Source organism: Dipteris shenzhenensis, chromosome 29, assembly GCF_047967505.1.
Source record: "Dipteris shenzhenensis isolate YYH24624 ecotype China chromosome 29, Dip_SZ_1.0, whole genome shotgun sequence".
In the NCBI taxonomy this organism is placed as follows: Eukaryota; Viridiplantae; Streptophyta; class Polypodiopsida; order Gleicheniales; family Dipteridaceae; genus Dipteris; species Dipteris shenzhenensis.
In genome coordinates this window covers 25,748,787-25,769,543 of record NC_141624.1, presented here as the reverse complement: position 1 = coordinate 25,769,543, position 20,757 = coordinate 25,748,787, and positions in this window count along the sequence as shown.

The window sequence follows — 20,757 nt, the reverse complement described above, 5'->3', positions numbered from 1 at the left end:
CTCCAACATCCGGATCCTTACTTCTGCTACAATGAAATAGACGACGAGAGGACAGAGATGGGTTTGAACACTAGGAGGAGGAGACTGACTCGGCATCCAATTTTGGCCTCGCTTCACACTCTCTCCAGCTCAAGCTCCGTAGCTGCAAGCTCCATGTGCCACATCCATGAACCGTGGCCCGAAGCACACAACCAGCTCGAATGCTCCTCCCACGAATCCTGATCGGAATACTCCTGCTCAGGAAAGAGACCAAGCTTCAGACTCCTTGCTTTCCCTCGGATTGAGCACCACAGCTCTGATACCAGTTGTGGGAGAGGAGAGCACACACAAAGGGATAAGGAGACACCAAAAGTGGTGGAGCAAAAGCTACTCCAGCTTATTCCTCTATAATATATATATGAGTATACACGGGCACTATACAAGTGGGTGGGCACACTGCCCTTTACCCCAACATGATGAACCGCCACACCTCTAGAAGTAAAAAAAATTTGAGATCGTCCTAGAATTGGGGTCCCAAAATGGAAAATACTAATTTGCAAGGTACTAATCGATTGCTAGAATTTAGTGAATAGAATTTTAATTGAATGTCACAAGGGGAAAACACAATTTGCTATTTTTTTTGAAGTGTTTCTCTCAAATCTGGATGGGGTATGTAAAGCCCAACCTAGGATCACATTAGATGTGCTCTATGTAAAGTGCATTAGGAGATGGTAATGCATTTGATGCAGGGTTATTCGACTATTATGCATATATGGTGGTGTACTAAATTGTGAATGTGTTATACTCAAGCTGAGGTAACATGAACTCAAAAGGATCAGTCAACATTTCTCCTTTATAGGACAAAATTTTGTAATGTGTGTTGTGCTTCAAGTAAAGGGTTATGTTAACATTGTCGGTGAGGGTGATTCGCATGACTTAGTTGATATGAGGCCAAAGGCCTACGTGTTGCTATTTATGAATGTTACCTATGCCTAATATATTTGAATGTATCTTGAGAAAGGGTAAAAGGAGCGTCTATGTAAGTCCTTGTTTAATTCATATGTGACATCTAGATCAATCTAGGGAGATTAGAGCCTTTGCAAAAAAAAAACTCATGAACTAATAAGTAAGATGACATTTTACGTGAGTGTGTGCTGCAAAGCAAGGCTGGGAGGATATTCCTTATGCAATCACCCATGATTCTACTTTGCAGTCCAAAAATCAAATTTGTCCCTTTGGCATGTAGGGCAAGGCTTGTAAAGAGAACCAAATAATTACTTGGATAGCACTTTGCTTGGAGATTGCAACATACTATCCAGTGTGATGACACCTTGTGTGACCATGCTACAGTGGATGCCATGCAAGTTTGTACATTGCTGGGTTTTTCCCCAAAGGAGCTCAAGTTGTAATTGGTATTTTGATGACTCTTATATGGAGAGCTACAAATAGTGGTTACTAAACCTCAACGTTTTTTGAAAAGATGGTCTAGCACATCACTTACAGTAACACTCTACATTATTCTTTAAGTTTTACATCAATTGCACTAAAAATTGGAGCATAACAACTTTAATTGTCATTGAAGAGGGTTGAAAGTGAAAATCATCTACCATCTACGCAAGTGTCTCGAGGGGGACATCCATCATGTCAACCTTTGTATTTGGGCATTCCTCCTATTTGATCACTTAAATAATAATTTTTGCATAGCACCTATCATCACTCATTTCTCTTTTCCTTCAATTTTTTGCCCCTCCTTCATGTCTTGTGTTATGCCCTTTTGTATATGAAGTAACTTTTGGAAAAACTCAAGTCTCTGTCCAAGAAGCTTTATGTGGAAAATTGGATCATTGAATCTTTTAAAAAACAAATTTAGACTTAGTATTAAAGGATAAGAACACCAACCCTCAAGAGTTTTACCGACTCTAAGCCAACAACCACAGAGCTGTGGAGTTCAAAGAAGGATAAGAGTCATACCTCACCATTAAATTAATATAGTCCAAGAGACTTAGTGCTTGATTCATTATCCAGCTTGGAAGAAAATATTACTTAAGAGATATGGTCAAAACAGTTTCCTTCCAATCTTCTTGAGGATGTGTCACACACACCGATGTACGTCAACCTTGAAATATGAGATGCATTCAAAATGGACTCCTCGATGTATGTTAACATTGAATTATGACCTGCATTCAAAATAGCTAGTAGGACTTGAGACAAGACACAAAGCTTGGCTTTGTAGAACAAGTACCCATCATGTATTCAAGTCCACTAGTGGCCCACACCATTCTTGCTTTGTGATTGGAGGTACAAACATGGGAGAAATCTGGCCTCATGAGCCCAGGGATAAGGCTATATTCAAAAAAGAAATACATGAGGAAACTCATGAGCATGCAGATTACCATGATTATGGAATTCTATATTCAAAATTCATCAAACTAGAAAATCATCAAACACGAAATATAGAAAAACAATGAGGGTCTATTAATGATCATCAAATACAAAATATAGAAAAACAATTAGGGTCTATTAATGATACATTTAAGACCTAACTAAAAACATTGAAGACTCTAATTGAACCCATATCTAAGTTATTCGATTCTCAATCGGTAACTCCTATGGCAAAATTACCGACTCCTCCAAGTGAAGTTGAGAGGTCTACCTCTCTACTTAAAGAAAACTTGAACATTCTTAAGGACTTAAAACCACCAATTTTCAGTGGGGAAGAGAGAGAATGAAAGATGGATGCTATAATATGTCCTTGCAAAAGTGGCAAGACTTCCATCGACTCAGGAACGCCCCTCTTGAAAATCTAGTCTATTATGGAATTGAGTCTTTCCCTTGGAAGTAAGGCCTATAAATGGTGGATGAGCCTCAGAGAAAATGATAGGATTATTATGTATTGGGCGGAGTTTGAACAAGATTTCTTCAATGAATTTTAATCTAAAAATGAGTTGGAAAAAACTCGGGAAGCTTGGGACAATTGTAGCATTGGTAATAATATTTTAGTCAAGTGCATAGCAAACTATATTGGAGATAGTCCTTAAGTTGAAGGGAATCAATGAATTCCAAGAGAAGGGTTTTCTGAGAGTTCTAAAGACACCTACAAGGTTGAGGTGAGAAGAAATTCTCCCAAGATCTTTGAAGAAGCTATTGGGGTGCCCAATATATGATGACACTATGGGGAAATTAAAAGCTAGTACTTTTGAACAAACCGGTTTGTTCCTAAGTTCAATAAATTTCCCAATCTTAAAAGGAAGGGGCACTTCACAAAGGATGTTTCTCACGCACCGCCCAAGAAACATCAAACAAAAGATATCCTCTCCTGAAGAAAGAGGATTATGAGAAGGCCCAAGCATGAAATATTTGCTTTAAATGTTTGGGCAAACATCATGCTACTTGGAACTGCCCTAAAAATAAATGGCGGGAGCTAAAGCCCCAAATAGACCTCCACAAAGACAAATAAACCCTTAAGTGGTAACAAAATATGAAAATTCTCTTGATATTGTTACAAAGTATGAATCTTCTTTTGATGATTTAATGGCTAAATTTAAGTATGTTTTTTCGTGTGATTCACCTAATGGTTTACCTCCCGAGAGACATGTAGATCATAGAATAGAGGTAATTTACCCTTGTTTGTAAACCACCATATAGACTTAGATAAATGGAACAATGTGAGGTTAAAAGACAATTAATTGAATACCTTAGGAAGGGCTTAATTCAACCTAGTAACTCACCTTGGTCTCAGAAGTTTTACTGGTAAAGAAAAAAAGATGATATTGTGTGTTTATGCATAGATTGCCAAGCCTTTAAAAAAAATCAAAAATCAAAATAAGTATCCTATGCCTTGCATTAATGAGCTCTTTTATCAATTGCAAGGGGTAAAATATTTTACTAAAATTGACTTAAGATCCAGATATCACCAATTGCAAATTAGAGACAAGGATATCCCTAAGACATCATACTAGGTACAGGCATTATTAGTTTAGAGTAATGCCATTTGGTTTAACTAATACTACGGCAAATTTATGAGACTTATGAGTAGTATCTTGAGGCCCTTTTTAGAAAAAATTGATGTAGTATTCTTAGATGATACCCTCATCTATAGTAAACCAAGGAAAAAGGATTTGGAACATTTGAGGAAAGTGTTCCAATTGTTAGAAAACGAAATCCCACCAGAGGGGATCCCTTTGCAGAAGACTGTTAGATGAGCCTAGGAGTTACACACGGAAGTATTTCACTATGGAATCAAACTTCATTCATTGTGTGTACTTCACAAACATAGGTGTGTGTGTAGGCCAGTAAATAGACTCTACATCCAAGACATATAGAGGCAAAACTTATATATTTTTGTCTATCCACAAACTAGACACAATACAATACCCAAGTGTTCTCCTAATTTATTCTTGGTACCTCTATATCTCTGAGCCCACATGCTCCACTAAGCTTATGTAGAATCTCTATCCAAAGATCCGTTCCACCTTGCTGTCTAGAAAGCAAGCCTAGGTGGGCAGTACCTCTAGCTTAGTTTGTAGCTTCTTCTAGGTCACCTTCTCCTCCTGAATGTAGGCCCAAGGTAGGTCCTATTGATCCTATATACTCTCTGAGGGTTGGTGACAAAATCTCTATAAAAGGAGCCCTCCTCTCCCTTGTTCATCATCTCTCCACCATTAGGCCTCATGTTTCTGTAGCTCTAGGCTCCTCAAGCCTCTTCCATGAGCCTTCTCTCCCTCTTGTAGATATTCTCTTATGTAGACTCTTGAGTCCATCTCTCTCTAGTTCATTCTCTTTAAGTTGCATTGGAGTGGAGTCTCACTCTATTGACCACTGTGAGCTAGCATCCTTCTTCTTTTGATTAGCCTTCTTCATTCTGTAATCCTTCACAAAATGACCTAGCTCATCACAATAGAAGCACTTCTTCTCTTTCTTTGTCTTCTTCTTGTTGTCTTCATCTGAAGTTCTGCTCCTTTATCAAATTTATCCTTGGGCTTGCCTTTGTCAGGCTTACCCTTGCCCTTACCTTTGCTCTTGTCCTAAGCTATGAGGGTCTTCTCATACTTATCCATACCATCATACTTCTTTTCCCATATTTCTTGTTACAACAATAGTGGAATGGGGTCCTTGAAAGTCAGTGGGGTGTTCCCTCTGGTGTAGTCATGGTGGCCTACAGCAACAAATCTATCCCCATCACAATACATTAAGTGGCTCCTAGCCTTCATTTTCCATAATGGCTAATTGGTCTCATTGAACTTGCCTGTCTCACCAAAATTTGGGATCTGATATCTATTGGTCATGATAATGAATTGAATGAGGTAAAGAGTTTAGAGTGTACAATGAAGGAGTTAAAGAGTTTGGAGTGTCGTACACCTGTCTAAACCCAAGACTACCACCGAGGTACAATCGTTTAGGAGCCTACTTGAACCTGAGCCTTCCTGCCTAGGTATAATCCTTCAGACACTGAAGCTAATTCCTCCGAGCAAGGAATCAAGATTGTCCTCTAGCAAGGTCCTTGCCTTCAAGCTCCGCTTCTCAAGAACTTCCTGATACCATGTTAGAAAATGAAATACCACCAAAGGGTATTCCATAGCAGAAAACTAATAGATGAGCCCAAGAAATATGCATGGAAGGGTTTCGCTATGGAATCAAACTCCATTCACTATGTAACTTCACAAACATAGATGTGTATGCAGCAGTAATAATAAATAGACTGTGCAGCTAGGACAAATATAGAAGTAACACTTAATATTTACATCTATCCCCACAAAGTGGACACAAAACAATACCAAAATATTCTCCTACTATATGCATGGCACCTCTAGATCTTTGTGCCCACGTGCTCCATAGAGTTCATGTAGATTCTCTATCCAAACATTCCTTCCACCTTGCTACCTAGAAAGCCAGGCTAGCTAGGTGGAACAACACCTCTAGCTCAATTTGCATCTTCTTCTAGGTCATCATCTCCTCTTGAAAATAGGCCCATAGTAGGTCCTTTTGTTGCTCATATCTGCTATCTAGGGCTGCTCCAAATGATGAGGTAAGAGGCCCCATATGGCCCCTTTTATAGGGGTTGAGCCCCTACCAAGGAAGTTGATGAGTAGGGGACATTTTGGCTGACTCAGACAGCCCTCCACCCCCCCCTCCACCCACGGGGGCTTCCCAATTTGGAACAACACCTCTAGCTTTTTGCATCTTCTTCTAGGTCATCATCTCCCTTGAAAATAGGCCCAAGGTAGGTCCTTTTGTTGCTCATATCTGCTATCTAGGGCTACTCCAAATGATGAGGTAAGAGGCCTCATATGGCCCCTTTTATAGGGGTTGAGCCCCTACCAAGGAAGCTGATGAGTAGGGGACATTTTGGCTGACTCAGACAGCCCTCCACCCCCCCTCCGCCCACAGGGGCTTCCCTTTTTCAAACCTAAACCCTCAAGCTTTGAGCTTGCATTGCCAAGATAGCTTCAAAAGATAGCCACCCAAACTACTCTTTCTTGGAAAAGGGTGAAATATATCTCCTCTGAAGGAAGTACTCAACCGTGTGCAATGTGAATCTTGAAGTCTTAGAGTCTTAACCAAGCTCAAGAGTCACCCTTTACTATTGTAATTATCATAGGATGTCTTTGTAACAAGATGAGTCCTAAATTCAAATCTATATTCAAATATGTAAAAATGGTAAAATATAGAGACTAAAATTGGTGAAAAACTATCTTCAAATTCTCGTAAGAGAAGACAGCTAAGGTCTAATCTCCTTTTTTGAGCATGGGGACCTGTTCATTAGCTCTTTTCCTTCTTATGAGTCTGAAGGTTACATTGGTTGGCTTGTCTATTTTCCTTGCCCACCATTCTGTGACATTCACTTTGCTCTTGGATTCTGAGCTCCATTTTAATAGCCTTGAGTTCCCCCCACACTTGAATATTTCTTGCCTAGCTTGCACCTCCGAATCTCTATTGTGCATTTAACTTTGTCCATCCTCTTAGCTCTAATTTTAGACTTGATTCTTCTGGCTTCTTTTAAAATTCTCTAGTGCTCTCTACTGCCTTAGCCTACAATTAGATATGGAGACAATAAATGCTTCTTCCCAAGATAAGTTTTTTTTTTTGGGGAATACTCTTTAGTTGAAAGAGATTAGGGTTAGCTTTAAACCATGAGGAGGCCCTTCTGTCCTTGCTAAAGTCACATACAAGATGCACATGCTTGTTCTATTAGAGGGTTATAGTTGAAAAATCCTGGTCAAAGTGGCATATCATCATATCAAGGAGGTATTGAGCTAGGTAAAACCTATCTAGCATTGCCTCTCTCTTATTCTCCCTAGTTATTCTATTACACCAAGTGAAGATACCATTAGTACTAGCATCTACCAATAGGTGGGTGTCTTTAAGGTCTTCCCAAGTCTAAAACTTAGAGCCACTAACAGTTAAGCCTTTGTTCAACCATCTATTAGCCTTGTATTTGAACATTTTGAAATCTCGTGATAGGACTAAACTACCAAGCAACTCTTTTAGACAGTCCCAAGTCTGTTTTTTGCTTTGGACCCCAAATGGAGGCATGAACAAAGGTCAAATTGAATAGCACATTCTTTATTTTACACTATAGTGCTACTCACATATTGGCGTCATCTTTTATCTCTTTTAAAATTCCCTCCTTAGAGTGAGATAGCACCCCTATAAATGTGACCCCTTCACCTTCTTCATGTCTTGTGAAAAACCACACTCTTCTCGTGTCCACTTGGTTCAGCCTTTTTTAAGACCTGTGCAGTGACTCTCACTTCTTGTTAGGGCCAATAAATTTGTATACCAGCAACCTATGAAGGTTCAATTAGCCCACACACATTTAGGGTGAGAAAGGAAATGGGTTTACTTACCATTTCTATTCTTCCCTTTTTTAGAGGTAGGGCTCCATCGCCTCCAAGTATTTGGCCACACAATAAACATTGGTCATGTCTCTCCACATTTGCACCAACCATGGGCTAATGGGTAGGCTATGTGGACCATCATCCAAAAGTATGTGACACACTTTGGGCGAAGGTTGGCCTAGGGATAAGAACCAAATCTTATCCAAATTTGGTAATGATTTCTTCGGACACCTATTTCTTTAAAGCAATGAAACTCTCATGAGTGCCTCAAAGATGAGCATCCAAATGCATCCATTTGCCAATCCGTGTGCTATACGAGAAAAAGCCATCTCCTTTATCCTCTTTGAGACTTGATCCTTCATGGCCATAGACACTCCTCGTGGTCCCACTAAAATTATCGCTCCCCAACTCCCCTCATCACCCAACAACTTGGATACTATGCCGAGTCTAGTGAATCCAAGGTTCGTCAACCATTGGGTCTTCTCTAATTCTAGCTAGAGTAAACCTCCTTGGTTGAATTTGTAGAAGACCTACTATGGCTCAAAATTATGATAATCCATTTAAAAGAGTCTCACCTCCATCCTAGAAAAATAATCAAACCACCTATGGGTGTATGCACAATTGGGAGTCGCTCTAAGCTTCTCTCAACCATGTGTTGTTTTGACCTCTCTATCTTGGGACTTGCTCTCCCCTTAGGTGCAAAAATGCACTAAGTCACTTGTCGAGCACATTTGGAAAGCTGGCTCCAAGCTCCCAAGGATCAAACAAGTCCTCTATCTTAGTGTTCCCAGTTGTTGATGTGAGTGCAATGATCAAGCATGTGCCCCTCTTGATCACAAACCTCTAGATGCCAAACAAAGGATGGCAAGAAGCTTCTCTCTACACTATGGGCTAGTTTGGAAGAGGAGGGGTATCATCCCAAGCAGCAAAGGATTAACTGATGTGGAGGACTTGGTGATAAGCCAAGCTTCATCTATACTACTCTTGGGGGCCTGGTTGCATGCTATACTTCCTCAGTTCTAAGAGTTTTTGCTTCTCGAGACTATAAAAGAAGACTACTCTGCCTAGATAGATTAATGTCTCTAGGTCTTTTTTCAATAAAAGTTTTTGAAAAATATAATGTCAAAGTTCTTTTTAAACTTCAATACACCTTGGAAAACTTCTCTTTTGAGGATTGAATCTAAATAAGCTCCATTATATACAACTTAAAACTTCGTTGGATCGCTTCTTAAAAGTAAAAGCTTCCTTTCAAAGCAAAGAAGTCTATCTAAATAAGGAACTCTTGATTTGTATTTTTACTTCTCCCTCACTTGACAAGATAGGCTTAAACTCAATTTTGAAGTCTCTTGAAGTAATGGATTCTCTCCCTCATTTTGTGAGAAGAATTTGGAAGCATCCAGTAGTAGCTTGGAAGTATGTAAAAACTTTAGGACAAAAGGCTTTCAACTATGGAGAGATAGGTAAAAGGCTTACAGAGCATTCAAAATCTTCTAACCTTAGAGAACCTTGTTGTTGTAAAAGTAAGAGATTCCAAAGCTTTATTGATGCTACTTTAGGACATGTAATCACAGTTGATACCTCAATTTTGCTTTCTAGTAACTTAAGAGACCTTTTCATGAAAGGCACAAAATTTCGATTGTACTCTTTTAAAGAGTCTTGCCTTTTAAAAGCTATCAATAAGGGAATCTCAAACTTTGTTTTGTAATTAGAAGAATGTTTAGGAGTTCAAAATATTTTATTAGAATGGAAAGGGAAGATTTTGAAGAAAGTTGCTTTGAAACTAGAAGAAGTCCCTTCGGTTAATTGCTCTAAGCAAAGTAACCATCTTTTTAAAGAAGATGAAACTCTCCTTCGAAAATTCCATAGGAATTTTGTCATTTCTTATATGGACAAATGTTCCAATAACTTTGTCTTTATTTGTAAAAAGTTTTACTTAGAATGTCTTTTGAGAGAAGTGAACTCGCTTGCCAAAACTTATGCCCCTGCCTTAGTTTCTCAAAAGGATTTGATCTCAAAACATCAGAGTTTTTGCAAGTCTTCTGGGTTTGTTTGCAATCCAAGTATACCTTTTCTTTGTGCTGCTTGGAAGTTTCACAAAACTCCCAAAAAGCCAAGATTTATTGCAGCTGCTTGTGAGACTACTTTGACGGATGTCTCTAAATGGCTAAGCTACTGCTTCAAAGCCATGTTGCCTAGTGTCCATGAACTTTGGAGGGACTTATTAACAGAGGCAGATGTCCCCTTGCACTCAAGCTGGATTTTAAATGACTCTGTAGGAGTGATTCCTATTGTAAAATTTTTTAATTCCTCTTGAAGCATTCAAGAAAAAGAGTCTCCTATTCTCCTTCAAACCTATGATTTTACGACGCTTTACACAAAGATTGAGCTGGAAGACCTAAAGTTTAGAATAAAAAAGCTAGTGGCTGAAGTACTAAAAGTTTGAGCTGGATAGATGCAAAGTACTAAAAGTTGAGAAAACAACCTTATGCTTTGACTTCTTATGGCTAAAAAATAAAGATCATGACATAGGTTCTAAAAAGAAAAGATACACAAAGGTAGTAAGTGTGGAAGATGTTTGCTCTTAGATAGATTTTCTTTTAGATAATCTTTACACCACAATAGGTGATTCTTTGTTTCAACAAATTATAGGAATCCCCATGGGCACTAATTGTGCCATCTTTTTAGCAAACTTTTATCTTTTCACTTATGAATTTGAGTTTATGCAATGTCTTATTTCTATCAATACCCACCCTATCATTTTACATAAGCTTAGCCAAGTTAGGCATTTTATAGATGACTTATTTGTACCAAATGTTCCTAACTTTCAAGACTTTATGTACAAAGATGTTAGTGCTTTTGGAGAAGGAATCTATCCTCATGACTCTTGTGAACTGAACTACACTTCAAGAGGGGATTCTTGTGTTTTCTTAGATCTTAGAATTTCTCAATCTACCATAGGATTAGAGGTTGATATATACGATAAACGTGAACAACCTCAATATAGTGGTTTACACATTATAAAAATGCCTCACATTGACTCAAACATTTCTGATTTGGAAAAATATGGAGTCATTTCTTCCCAATCCCATAGATTTTTCCCCCTTTGTGCAACTAAGGAGTCTTTTATCACTGAATATAGTAATTTGATTACTTTACTATTACACAAGAGGAATAATCCAAGGAAAATAATGAAAAAAGTATGCACAATCTTAGATATGAAGTCTTTTATCTATGGTGTATCAGCCTTAGGTATGTTTAGAATGATTGAACATAAGCTAAAAATAAAAACGGGGAGCTGAATAGCCCATTTTTCTTTTAATTTCAAAAGAGAGTTTGTTTGATTATGCTTGTGCTTTCTAAGTTAGAAATGTATTTTTGACTCTTTGTAGGAAACAATACATAAGTGTAAATGACCATTTAGCTTTTTACGTTTTAAATAAGAGTGAGAGTGAGAGTGAGAGTGAGAGAGAGAGAGAGAGAGAGCGATATTCCAATTTTTTGAAAGATTTTGTTTCTTGACTTGCTTGTTTATTTTTGCTTAGTCACCTGCTTCCTTTCTTCTTTATTTCTTGTTTTCTTTCTCTTCTGTTTATTTGATTTATTTTAGTAAGCACTGGGTTTGCCCAAGAGACTCTGTGGGTCTTTAGAAACCCAGTATAGCTGTTTATGCTTGGGCATGATGATGACATAAGTGTTGCTTTGCTTGCTAAGTATGTCTTCCTTTTGTTTTTCTTAAAAGTTTTTGTTTACCTCTTTTTTCTTCTCTTTCATATTCTCTTTTATTTTCTATGTAGATTTTTTATCTTTAGAATAACAAAAAATATAAATTTGTATGATTGGTCTTATTCTAGTCTTACAAAGGTATATATAGAGCCTATGCGCTGAAGACCCTTGGTAGAGCATGAAAAGCTCTGGGGGTCGACCAACCAAGATCTATTACTCCCCTTGATATAAACCTCACGCGGCCCACAATGTAATGCACATTGATAGCCTGGCTAAGGCGAAGGCTAAGGGTTTGCACGGGCCTTATGAAGCAACGAGGAATAGCTCATGGAGCTACTACACGCTTGCATCATTATTATGGGAGGCCATGATTGGACATGAACGAAATGAATGATGTAACCTGTGCTCTCATTGTTAAGTTTCTCTTTATTTTTTTCATATTTTCCTCGTTATATTGGTATAGCCAATCCCCTATCCAAGTCATACATACTGTGGGATGGCAAGCCCATCCTCACCGTCTAGATTTGGATGTGGATAAGTGGTTCCAATGCCAACCTTCGGAACCCTCATCACATCAGTCCTAGTATTCATGCGCAGCGTAACGTCGTGCATAATGGGACGAAGAAGGGAAACCATAGCACCTCCATGACCCACTCATGCGGTAGAGGTCTACTTGACTATGGATCCCAAGGCACCTCGTTGCAATGGCAGACAAGCATGCAGATACACTATGCGACAATGTCTCTCATGATATTGAGCAGGGTTAGTACAAGCCAGCTCGTTATGAATCGTGTTATCGTAACACAGCTACATGTAGACTCTTAGAGATATAACTGGATGCATGTTTAGGAAAACGCTATTCTCGAATAGCTATGGAGAAAAAGACTAAGCATATTTACAACTTAGCCCCTAGTCTATGATACCGAAAAACTCTAAAAAAAGAAGGGAGAGTCTTGACCCCCTTGAGATATGTAGATAGATATGTGGAAAGAAAGACTCTGATTTGCGACAGGGATACCTGCTACATACCTATGTTTTCCTCCATGTATGTTTAGGACGTAAGGTGGACTAGTAATCAGAAAGACATGCTAGAACTTTTTCAAAATAATACTACTGAGGTTTCATACAAATTTTAAGACAGGTCTAATCTATAACAGAGATTGCAGAGACTAGTTGCTGAGATTGTAGAACTAACACTGATGTGAATCTATGACAATGTTTTTGGTTGAAAATTATGAGAGTGACATCATTAAATGTGTTGTGATGATCTTCTCCTTTGCAGCAATTGTGATCTCGAGACTACTCAACTTATAGGTATCCAAATGGGCTTTGAAGTGACAGTGAAAGCTAGTTGGCATTGATTCTTAATTGATTCAAGGAAAAGATGGAGAGGTGGGGAGAGGGTATTAAGAAAATCTTGCTGGAAGGAGAATGGTTTTAAACCATGGGATTTACTCAATTTCTAATTTTTATTTAAACTATTGGTTTCCTTTAGAGGCTACACTTGAAAAGTTCATTAGAATTTGTAGTTCCTTCCTCTTGGGGAGGGGCCATCTCCAAAAAGAAGAATCTCAAAGTAAGATGGAATTTTTGTACAAGACCCAAGAATGAAGGTGGTCCCACAAAATTTCAATTTCTAGGGTCATAAAAGGGCTAGGCATAGCTCTTTTTGAGAAAATTTGCACAAGTTAGACCTATTAGGGACCCCAAGTGGAAGGACTATCCTAAATGCATTGCCCTCTACAACCTTGAACCCTACCTCACAAGGGTAGCCAATTGTGGAAATCCATATGGAAATATTTTGAAGATATTAAAGCCCAACCCAAAATTACAAAGGGATATTTCATGAACTTAGATTCTATTTAGGTCTCTGTTATATTTTAAAAAGAGCCCTAAGTGACAAGGACATAGTTAAAGCTAGTCGACTCTTCAAAAAGGGGCTGCAAAGTAACGGCCAGCTCTAGATGGAGGACAGTGATGGCGATGGAGGTGATCTTGATGGGATGTCCCATCTACATCATACCCTCAATCATCTAGAATCTAAACTTCGTGGAAAACTCGTACAGGACTTGGGGCTATAGGGACTGTTGCTTGGTTAGGGAGCACTACTTGCTAACTCTAAGTTTCCCCCTTTGACGTCTAACAGGGAAGAGCTCTTTTTGAAAGTAGCTATCAAACAGCTGACGTCTAAGTTTCTCACTTTGACTTCTAAGAGGGAAGAGCTCTAAGTTTCCCCCTTTGATGTCTAAGAGGGAAGAAAGAGCTCTTTTTCAAAGTAGCTATCAAAATAGCATACAGTATTTCATTGCCAAAAAATGGCATACATGGAGTATATTTAAAGAATGAAAAAGTCAACTCTCACCCTCTAGCAGAGGGGGACAAGCACCCATGCAAGAAGACAAGGACATGGAGGTGGTAGAAGTGTGAGAACTAAAAGAGAGTCCAAAGAAGATAGGAATTAACAAAGACTCCCCAAAGAAATACGCATGCATGTAGGGAGGGGCGATCAAGGTGGCACCAAGGCCTTGTACATGGCAACAGCATAGGCTTGCAGAGGTAGGTTTTTCTCTATAGCAACTAGATTGCAATTTGTTCCTCGCTCTATCTTGCCAGAAGAAAAAACAAGAATCAACATACCAAGAGGCAAGGGTGAAAAATCAAGTAGAACCAACCCATATGGCTGAGAAGGTTATCTCGGAAAAACAAGCACAAATGTAGTCAAAACCAAGAAAAGAGCCAACAAGAGAAGTCATCTCAAGATTAGGAGAGACTATTCATAGAACATATGAATGAACACATAGAAACCTTTAAATATAGGAAAAAATAGGAAGATACATAGACCTCCAAGACTCAACCCACAAGAGTTAAGAGAGAGAGGAGATGACCAAAAAGGAGCATGTAGACTTTCAAAAGAGAAAACTCAACTTAGTTGAGCAAAGACGTCTTTTGATGTAGGTACACATGTTACTACTATGCTAGATGATGCAATCCCTCTTGAGTCAATGGAATGGCTTACTATCCATGTGCTTGTTGGCTACCTCTCGGGCCTTAGAACCCCCATGACGGTGATGGAAACTTGGATACGCACTAAATGGGTGAGGAAGGGGTTGGTGGTGATGAATGTTAGGTTCCTGAAGAAAGGTTATGTTGTTAAATTCTCAGCCATTATATCCTCCACCTTCATCTCACATATTGCAATGCTCTACAAGGTTCAGATACTTAAAAAACATATAGCTTTTGTTATTTTTTTGTAACATTGCATGGAAATTAATTACTACAATTTTCAAGACATGAGCTTCCATTGTAGTCCAATCACATATTATTTTAACATGGTTGAAGTAAACCCATGCATGTTGCAAGTCACCACCACTCTGCATGCATTTCACCAAGTCCACCCTAGATGCGGGTCCAAATATTGACATCTTGAAAATGAATCATGTCTCTTTTGAGTAGTCAACCAGTTGTCCCAGGAAAAGGAACCCTTGAAAATAGTCATACTGGCATATTTCTTTCAATATCAAAATGGAGTCTAGTGAATTGAGTCTTTCAGTGTTCAAAGAACAAGATTATTTAATCTATCTCCTTAGTTTACACACTCAATAGACTTAATGAAATGTGAAGGCTCATTAGAAGACACCTCATGAAATAACTAAATAAAACTTATGATCTACCTTCTTTGGTGTGTTAATGATTGCAAAGCATGAAGCATGGAACTAAACTTTTCTATTGTAAGAATCTCCAAGCATGCTTCACATTTTAGAAGATAAGACATGATGATGTGCTTAGTCACATCCTTCTCTTTTTTTTTAACAAAAGCTCTAGTGCAAATTTATCACATTGATGAAAGCCTCTTTGACACTCCCTTAAACACTGCATGCATGCATTCCCCAAGATGTATCACCATCCTTGTGTATTAGATGTTTGTAGGAATATTGCAATATGTTTTGCATGGACAATGACACAAACTGAAAGGGTCAATGGAAGCAAGGGAATACACCATGTGTCTTGTCCATTTTTCCCAAATGACAATGTTTGTAAGGGAACCCTTTTTGTTGTGTAGTATTTGGAATGTCTCTTAAACATAAAGTACCCACAACTTGTATTCTTACATATGAAGGTACCACTACAAACTGACACTCTCACATCACTCTCAAGACTAGCAATTGTTGTTGAATATCTATCCCATGGATGACCATATGGCATACTTACTCTATTCCGGTCCTTTCATTGAGTTTTCTTTCTTGTCCACACTTGCTAGCTCAAATAAATGATCATCATCAGATTATGTAGGAGACTCAATGATGCTTTTCTACTTTCCTATCTTTCAAGCAATATTCTTAGTTTAGTACTTCTTAGCAAGGCAAGAATCAAGTCTTGAACACGTAGTGATGGATTGTCAACCTTGTTACTTTCATTCACATAGATTCGAGCATTACCAAAGGAGCATATGGAGTCAAGTATTTGTACACCCTATATATGTTAGTTTCTTTATTTTTTACTTCAACAACAATGCACTTCCCTATTGTATGTTGTATACATAAATGAACCCCTTCACATTATGCATTTGTTCACAAGGTATTGGTAGTGGAGCACTTGAGCATTCTTGAGGTATTTGATAATTTAGATGGATTGCTTTGTTTGCAAGTTCAAAGAAATTTTGAATAGAATCCTCTAGAACCTCTTTTAAGTTGACATCCCTTGTGAGAGCACTCCAAATTCAACTCTTTTAAGTTCTTTCCCATTGTATGATAGCAGCAGCAATGTCTCCATCTCTAACAATGTGGTCGCTCTCACAATCTAAGTGAAACAAGTAATGGTAGAAAAAATAGTCAACTAGAGCACCTCAATGTGTAGGGTTAAATATAATAGCAAAAGGGCACAAGCGATGTTAAATAAAAGTAAAAAGGGGATAGAAAGAAGGATGAAAGGAGGAACAGGGAGGCCCTAGGAGGAGGTAGAAGGGGATGAGAGAAAGAGAGGAGGAGGAGGAGGAGGAGTAGGGTTTAGGGTTTAGGAGGTGGAGTATGGTTTAGGGTTTAGGAGGCGAAGGAATCTTGCACTCCATAACTCATTGGCTGGGGATTTTATTTATGTCTAGTGTTACTTCTTTTTGGGTTACAAGTCTACAAATTTACTAAATTGTAGACATGTTTACAAACAAAGAAATGGCTAGTCTTCACTTTTGTGACTAGTGGGTAAAAGGGAGGTAAAAGGCATTTAGAACTTGTGACTTGTGACTTGCTCTTCACCCTAATAAACCCCTTGACTCCATTAGTTTGCATTTGTAAGTGTTCAGGGTAAAGAGGTGAAAAAAATGAGGGGTGGACTGAATGTTCTAGCTTTCTCCCTCCCCCCTACCACTCTCCCTCAAGCTTTCCCACCCTCCTACTACTCTCCTACAAGTTTGGTAGGCGTGGACTGAATGTTCTAGCTTTCTCCCTCCCCCCTACCACTCTCTCTCAAGCTTTCCCACCACTCTTCCTCCTCTTGTCTCTAAAAGGTCACTTCTCCCTTGTTGCTCTCCATTTCCCTCTCATCTTTGGTCACTTGCTCCCTACCACTCTCCCTCTCCCTCAAGTTGTATCTACTCACTCCCTCTTTCCTACTCTCCCTACTAGTCTCACCTAAGTTTCAATATCCTCCCTCTCTTCCCCTATCATCTCCTCATCTCTACAATATCCCTCCCTCTCTTTACAATCTCCCCCCCCCTTCTCTCTCTCTCTCTCTCTCTCTCTCTCTCTCTCTCTCTCTCTCTCTCTCTCTCTCTCTCTCTCTCTCTCTCTCAGAATGCATAACATTCAAGAAGGCCAATTCACTTATAGAGGCAGAATTCACAATTTCTTGGGAGCATTGCAGGATAGAAATCACCATCATCCTCCTTCCTCTCTTTGGTATCTTCATCCTTCCTCTCTCTCAATTTTTTTCTAATTGAATAATAGGAATAAAAAATGCAAGATTGGTAGCACTCTTGCATGCCATCAAATATGCTTTTTTTGTTCTTGCTTTCATAAGTTATGGAACTCCAAGCATGGCACATGCAAGCAAGCCACATCTCTTGAGTCAAGAAGAAGAAGAGTGAGACGGGAGATGAATTGGATTGGGGGAAAAGAAAGGTGAAGCACGAAGGAGGAAAACCTATGAGGGTATCCATAAGGAGAGGGATGATGTGTAGGAGACGAGGGAGGGAGTAGTTAGCTAGAGAGTGCCATATCTAGTGCCAGTGGAACAATAGGAACTAAAAATGCAAGTTTGATAGCATGCCGGCATGCCATCGAACTTTCTTTTTTTGTTCCTACTTTTAGGCATTATGGAAGAATGGTTTGGGAAGGAAGCATCCATCATTTTCAGTAGCTTTTGGTATTCTAAGCTTTTAAGCTATGGCTATGGAGACGAAGCCTATGGAGATGGCTATTGCCTTGAGATTATGTATGGTTAAGGAAGAGCAGTTAAGTAGAAAGAGACGGAGGAGTAAGAAGAAGGAGCCAAGACATTGTGTGTAGTTAGGAGCAGGTAGCAAATGAAGTTAAATCTGCAATAGCTCAAGGGATCATCTCCACTATCATAGGGAACCATCTGCACAATAGTCTTGTTATAGATGTATTCTTTCCAAAATTTCATAGGAATGCATAACATTCAAGAAGGCCAATTCGGTTATAGATGTAGTTAGTTTGAAACTGCATTGGAATGCATAAAATTCAAGAAGGGCATACATTTGGATGCATGCAAAGCCAAAGAAACCAAGGAACAAGCGCTACATGGGAGTTTCATTGAAGTTATTCTTTCTTTCTAAAAGGAAAAGGAATTACAAAAATTATAAGGAGCAAACCAAGAGAAGGGAAAGACTCAAAGGTGCCTATCATGAAAGGGAAGGTAAAAGAAGAGAGCTTCGACTAAAGACAACCTTTAGCTACTTGGAAGATGGAAAGGCAAGCTAATGCTTTCATGAATCTATGAAAAATAAGAGTATTACAAGAAACATAGTGTCCGAAGGAAAGATGGCACACGGACAAAGTTTGGATTTGTTTAGGGGAAGAGGGACAAGGTAGAGAAAGTTCAAAGGAATTGTGTTGAAGCATGAGAAGAGGGTACCAAATGCCAATTTCTAGGTCAATGGATGGATCCTAATTGTTGAAGGTAGCTTCATATACACCCAAAAATGGGCAAGCAAACGGAAAGATGGGAGAGAGAAGGTGCGGAAAGCTAGGTAGAATTGAGAGTGTGTGGAAGCCAGAAAAGGGGAGCAATTTGGGATGGCTTCTTTCAAGGTTAGTACACTGTTCCTTCAATTCTTGTGCATCAAGAGTAATTATTCATGAGAGATATGCCCAATATATAGGCACAAGTTACATCCAAGAGTGACATCATATGTGACCTCAAGAGAGCATCTAGATTCCCAATATCTCCCAGTATCTCTCAATTAGGTCCCTGATTCTCTCAATCACACCCACTAGAATCCTTACCCACTCTAGCACACCTACTCTCACACACTCCTAGCCCTTAGGCACACACTCATACATCAATTTGACTCTACATACCCCCCACAAATTGATGACCTCATCCCTTGGCAATAGTACATGTGATGCTCCATGATGGCCCCTACCAATATCTCACTCCTCTCTCGGTAGTAGTATCTGGGATGCTCCCAAGTCATGGCCCCAACCAATACTCACTCCTAGGACTCTTGGTTTCTTATGTATCTTGGGGTTTTCTTGGTAAATTGACTAAGGGTATAGACCTAGGAACTAGACATCTTAAAAACACTCAAAACCCAATCCAATCATTTTAGGAGGACTATCCATGGCAGAGTACCATTATTTGACACACACAAACCACTTTATTTCATTCATTTTATGCATATAGCAAGGGCAGAGTACCCTAGTATGTTGAACCTAAATTTTTGATATGGGCAACAATCCCCCCTTGATGAAATATCTTGTCCTTTTCCTCCTCTTCCAAGCTACCATAGTGTGAGGTACTTTATCATTGGAGAGGTTCTTGGTGTAGCCCTTCTTCACTTTTCCTTCTTGAATTTCATCAATGTAGATCATCAAGCAATCTTTCTTCTTGTGATTCTTCATAATTCCCTTGGAATGTCCAATCTTCTTGTACACTCAAGGAACATATTCATGGAGAAGAGGGTCTTACCACTTGTCATTGCAAGGGCAATGTCTACTCTTGTACAATGAGTACTTCTTAACACAAAAATCCCCTCAGATGATGACTATTTCTTTGCATACATACACTTTGAAAATATGCCAAACTGAAATATCAGTCAAACATTCAACTTTCCAAGACTTATGGCTTAATGAACTTAATCAAACATAGTCAAAATATAGTAAACTGATCTTCAGAAGTAAAAGCCCCAATTGTATGTTGACTATTCAACTATCAAAGTCCAAAGATATGTAGGAAAGGCTTACAGACACAGACTAAATCTGGAGGATGAAATTCGACTAGCAACAAGCAGCTTTGAGTGGGCTTTCTAGTGCAAATGAAAGCCTAATTTGTGGGCAAGATCTAGTAGCAAAGAAAGGCGAAATAGATGCACAGGTTGATAGAGAGAACAACAACATATCTAGCCAAAAATTCATCAAATGCGCCTTGAATACTAAAGCATATGAGCTCAAAATTCATGAGCAGCTTGCTCATACTATTGCTAAAGCAAAGCTAGAAGCAAATGTCAACATGTGCCCCATAGATGAAGAATTTTGTGAAGAGGTCGCAAGTAGAGAAGTCACAATGGTGGGCAGCAGGGGTGAAATGTTGGAGAGTGCTTTGGGCTCAAAGGTCACCTATATGAGAGCTATCTCTAGCCAAGAGGGCTTGGAGAAATGTCGCCCTGAGTGTGTGTATGGATCTTGACAAGATCAGCACGAATTGGGGAAGAAGAAGATGAGAAAGAAGGTGAGTTTGGTAGGGATGATGCCACATGGCAGCACCACCTATCTAGGATTCCCTGGCTATGGTGGCTTCCATGGCTCTACTACCACATGTTGGAGTAGCACGGAGACAAGATGGAGATATCAAGATGATGAAAAAGAGTAATTATTCATGAGAGATATGCCCAATATATAGGCACAAGTTACATCCAAGAGTGACATCATCATGTGAGCTCAAGAGAGCATCTAGATCCACTAATTTCTCCCAATATCTCTCAATAAGGTCCATGATTCTCTCAATCACACCTACTAGAATCCTTACCCACTCTAGCACACCT